Raw genomic sequence first — 5,053 nt, 5'->3', positions numbered from 1 at the left:
GATACGATTTTTTGTTCTTTGATGCCTGATTCCTGATCCCTTTGGCACCTCGTGTCCACACAGCCAAGTGTGCTTCTTCCATGTGGGATTTGCTGCTTCTCAGCTAGATGGCCCCTTGTTTACCTTCAAGCCTTTAAGACCCCAGATGCTATAGCTTTTGATAGCCAGACACCATCAGCTTTCTTTACCACATTTGCTGTTGCACCCACTTTGTATTCAGCAATCCATCATGTCAAGGAGGTGAGTATCATGGAATGCCAGTTTAATAAAGTGTTCTTGCATTGAGGGAGTACTTGAGTTGAGGCCCAATGTTTATCTGCTACCTTAGTAGTAAACCTGTAAACATGCACATAGATCTATTTTCCCATCGTCATATAAATATGTTTACATATGTACATCCCTGTATTTAGGCCTCTATAAATGCCCTTTGCTTCCTAGTACTTTCCTCTATTTCCTTTTACTTTCCTCTTGTCACACTATCATGCTCAGTCTTCATTTGGGTTTCAGTAATTCCTCTCAGTTACGTTGCCCATGATCAATCCCTATCAGGCCTCCCACATCCTCCTTGCCCCTGGTTTTGAATCACTTGTTGTTCCCTTGTCCCTGGGTTGGTTAACATCACTTCCCTTCCCTCACCTTCTCCTCTCCCATGGCCCGCAGGAACCATTGGTCCGTTGTTGTTTTCTTCTCCCCACTGTTTATCCAGCCTCTCCTATCTAGATAGACCTGCAGAGATAACAATGTGCACATAAAAACAAGACAACTCCAAACAAAGCGACACAGAAAAAAAAGAAAACACCGACAGCAACAAAAACCCAATGACAAACAAAATAAAAAACTACCAAAAAAAGAAATCTTGTAAATAGTTCAAGGTCTGTTTGCTGACTTTTAGCAGTGTTTTCTGGTCAAGTCTAATGGGGTGCCACGCCTAAGCCCCAAAGTCAATTTTTGGTATTCCTTGGGGACTTCCTTGCTCTGTTCCACTTGCTGTTCTGTTGCACACCCATAATATTTTGCCTTGGTGTGGTGGGGTCAGATGAGGCTCAATTTCGACACTGTCTCCAGTGTTGTCCCCCGTGTGGGTCAGTGAGGGATGCTGTGTCTTATAGTGGGGCCAGCCATATGGTTCTCTCTGTGCATTGGCTGCTCTGAGCGGAGCTATTGTCCTCTGAGGTTGGTAGGCCAGGTGTGCGCCACTCTCTTCCTCCCCCTTCATTTACTTCCACTTCCGTCTGGGTTTGGTAGGTTGGTTCCTTTCCCCCACCAGAACGTCTAGTGTCGTTCTCTGCGGCACACACTTACAGGGTGGGGGTCAGGCTAGTTCTGGTTGGGGCTGGCCCTCTAGTGCAGTCTTTTCATGGATTCCTCCAAGTGTTGCGTTGCCCTCCTGGTTTGGCGTGCCATGGTGGGGTCTGTGTGCATGTTCCAATTCTGTGGGGACACAACCAGTACCCTCCTCCTGGCTGGGTTAGTGCCCTGTTCCCCCCATGTCATCATCTCAGTTTCTCCCCACCCCATTTCCCTTCCTCCTTCCCCCTGTCCCCTTCTTTATGTTGGACTCGCATGTCCTCCCTGGGTTTGGTCTGATCTTCCCCTGCCCCCCTACTACCTATGCTTCCACCTGTGTATTGTGCTGATTGTATTTACCTCAGGGGACTCGTGTTATACCTGTCCTTTTGAGATTGGTTTACCTCGCTTGACATGATTCATTCCAACTCTTCCTATGAAACGACGTGTTTCATGTGATCGTCAGTGCTTTTCAGTGCTGCATAGTACTCCATTGTGTGTATGTGCCAGAGTTTACTAATCCACTCGTCTATCCATGGAAACTTAGGCTCTTTCCAAGTCTTTGCGATTGTGAATTGCGCCACAATAAACATTGGAGCACAGAAGCCTGGTCGTGTTTTATTTGTTCCCTCCTCTGAGTATGTGTCCAGTAGAGGGATGACTGGGTCATAAGGTAGATCAATTTCCATTTTCTTTAAGTGTTGCCAGATTGCTTTCCACAGTGGCTGTACAAATCTACATGACCACCAGCAGTGGAGGAGGGTTCCTAATTCACCACAGCCCCTCCAACACTTGTTGCTCTCTGATATTCTGATCTGGGATAGCCTCAGGGGTGTTAGGTGGTATCTCATGGTTGTTTTGATTTGCACTTCTCTTATGGCTAGTGACCTGGAACACTTTCTCATATGCTTATTGGCCATATGGGTCTCCTCCCTAGTGAAAGTTCTTTTCAGTCCTTTTGTCCACTTCCTTAGGGGGTTAACTGTTTTCCTCTTTTTTTGCAGGCCAGGAGGATGTTGTAGATTTTAGTAATAAGCCCTTTGTCCATTGTGTCATTACTAAAAATCTTCTCCCAGTCTGTGGGTTGTCTTCTCACCCTCTTGGTAAAGTCTTTCGAAGTGCACAGGTGTTTTATTCTTATTTGATCCCATTTGTCAATTTCCAGGTCACCTGTGTGTGTACCCTTCCCTGTTGCAGTGAGCCTCTGAGTTCCCTGGGCCAGTGCTCTGAGGTTAGTCCCAATCCCCTCCTCAATGGTCCTGATGGTTTGGGGTTTAACTTCTAGGTCTGTGATCCACCTTGAGTTTATTCTTGTACACGGGCTGAAGTAAACGCCCTGTTTCATCTTTCTGCATGTGAATATCCATGGTTTCCAGCACCACTTGTTACAAAGGGCATCTGCTTCCCAGTTGATGGTTTTGGGACCCTTGTTGAAGATCAGATGTCTATATGCTGATGGTTTTATTCCTGGGCTTTCTATTCTTTTCCACTCGTCTGAGTGTTTGTCGTTGTGCCAGTACCACGCTGTTTTGACCACTGTAGCTGTGTAATAGGCATTAAAATTGGGTAGGGCGAGTCCTCCAACTGTGTCCTTCTTCTTGAGGAGTTCTCTGGTAATTCTGGGTTTCTTCCTTCTCCATATGAAATTGGGCATCAGTTTTTCCAATTCTTTGAAGAAGGTTGTTGGTATTTGAATCGGCATAGCATTGAACTTGTACATTGCTTTGGGTAAGATTGTCATCTTTACTATGTTGCGCCTTCCAATACATGAGCATAGGATGTTCTTCCATTTGTGGAAGTCGCTTTTGGTTTCCTGTAGTGTGGGGTCTTGTAGTTTTCCTTGTATAGGTCTTTAGTTTTTTTAGTTAAATATATTCCTCGGCATTTCAGTTTGTTCTTGGCTACTGTGAAGGGTGCTGCCTTCTTTATCTCCTCCTCTATGGCTCTGTCTGACGTGTATAGCAAACCTACCGACTTGTGTTTGTTGATCTTGTATCCTGCCACTCTTCCGTATTCCTCTATCGCTGTAAGTACTCCCACTGTGGAGCTTTGGGGGCTTTCAATGTACAAGATCATGTCGTCTGCAAATAGCGATAGTTTCACCTCCTCCTCTCCCATTTGGATCCCTTTGAAGTCCTTCCGCTGCCTTATGTGGTTAGCTAGAACCTCCAGAACAGTGTTGAATAGAAGTGGGACAAGGGGCGTCCTTGTCTTGTACCCTTTTTCAGTGGGATTGTTTTTGTCTTTTCTCCATTGACTATGATGTTGGCTGTTGGCCTTTCATAGATAGCTTGTATCAGTTTGAGGAATGTACCTTCCATCAACCCTGCAGGGAGGTTAATTTGAGGACTAAAGTGAGCCTGCCCCAAGCCGTGGTATTTTCAATTGCTTCATCTGCATGTGCAAGTGGGGCACTGAATAAGGAAGATGGAAGAAAAAATGATGTGTATGAACTACCCTGTTTCTCTGAAAATAAGACAGTGTCTTATATTAATTTTTGCCCCTAAAGATGCACTAGGTCTTATTTTCCCATGAAGAAGAATATGGTACACATTTATTGTTTGTTGTTTTGTTAAAAGAGGCCTCACACTTCCTTTGTTTTAATAAAACTATTATTTTATTAAAAGAGCCCTCGTAGCTCCAGCTGTGCTGCGGCCAACAGTGAGCTGCGCAGGGGTGCCCACTGCTACGGTCCAGAGTCCAGAGTTACGGTAGCTTCAGGGGGGATGTCTTATATTTCAGTGAGAAACAAAATTGCGAGTAGGTCTTATTTTTGGGGGTGTCTTACTTTCGGGGAAAGTAAGTCTTATTTTCAGGGGTGTATTACTTTCGGGGAAACAGGCCACTCTCTGGAGAAAGGGCTTTCTAGTCCCTTAAATACCAACAGGGTTGTACTCCCATAAACAGTGACCACCTTGGAAACTCACAAGGACAGTCCTGCCCTGTCCTACAGGGTCACTAGCATCCTATAGCATCGACTCGATGGCAGTACGTTTGTTCTTTGGTTTGGTTGGTGAAGAATATTGAAAGTACCATGGACTGCCAGAACAAATGTGTCTTAGAAGACGTACAGGCAGAATACTCTTCAAAGCAAGAAGGGTAAGGCTTCGTTTACATACTGTGGACATGCTGTCAGAAGAGACCAGTTCCTGGTGAGAGACATGCTTAGGACGGGCGGGCCCAGTGGCAGCCAACAACGGCTCAAACATGAGGACAGTGTCGAGGACGGCCCAGGCCTGGGCGCTGTTTCCTTCTGCCTGCTCTGTGAGTGGGAACTCACTGGACAGTGTGAAACAGCGTCACGGTCTGAGTCACGCAGTCAGTCGTTCGTTCTCCCCCTCCTTTTCTGAGTTGTTCCTCCCCCGGTCCCAAAGATTCCAACGAACTTGGAGTTTCTGGTGTCCATGTGATCCCTGCACAGACAATCCTCAAATGGGCCTCCTGCTCGGGGAGACACTGTTGACTCATGTAGCTAGACTTTTATTGGTGAGACCTCAAGGTACCTTCTGGGTTGAAAGCCTAAGGATTAGCGGGGCGATCGTTTCAGGAGTTCATCCAGCCTTCTTGTCTCCGGGATGTCTGGAGTCCAGGATCATTTGAAATTGTTTCCTGCATTTCCTCCCTTTGGATTAGGACTTCTCTGTGCCTTCTTGGAGCAAAATGTTCTGTGAGGGTGGCCAGGCACCAGCCAGTTCCTCTGGCCTCGGGGCAAAGGAGGAGGCAGCTGCTCCTGGGACTTCTTCTGTTGCTCCAGGTGATGAGAGAC

The sequence above is a fragment of the Tenrec ecaudatus genome, chromosome 16 (assembly GCF_050624435.1).
Source record: "Tenrec ecaudatus isolate mTenEca1 chromosome 16, mTenEca1.hap1, whole genome shotgun sequence".
In the NCBI taxonomy this organism is placed as follows: Eukaryota; Metazoa; Chordata; class Mammalia; order Afrosoricida; family Tenrecidae; genus Tenrec; species Tenrec ecaudatus.
Note: the sequence above shows the minus strand (reverse complement) of the source record.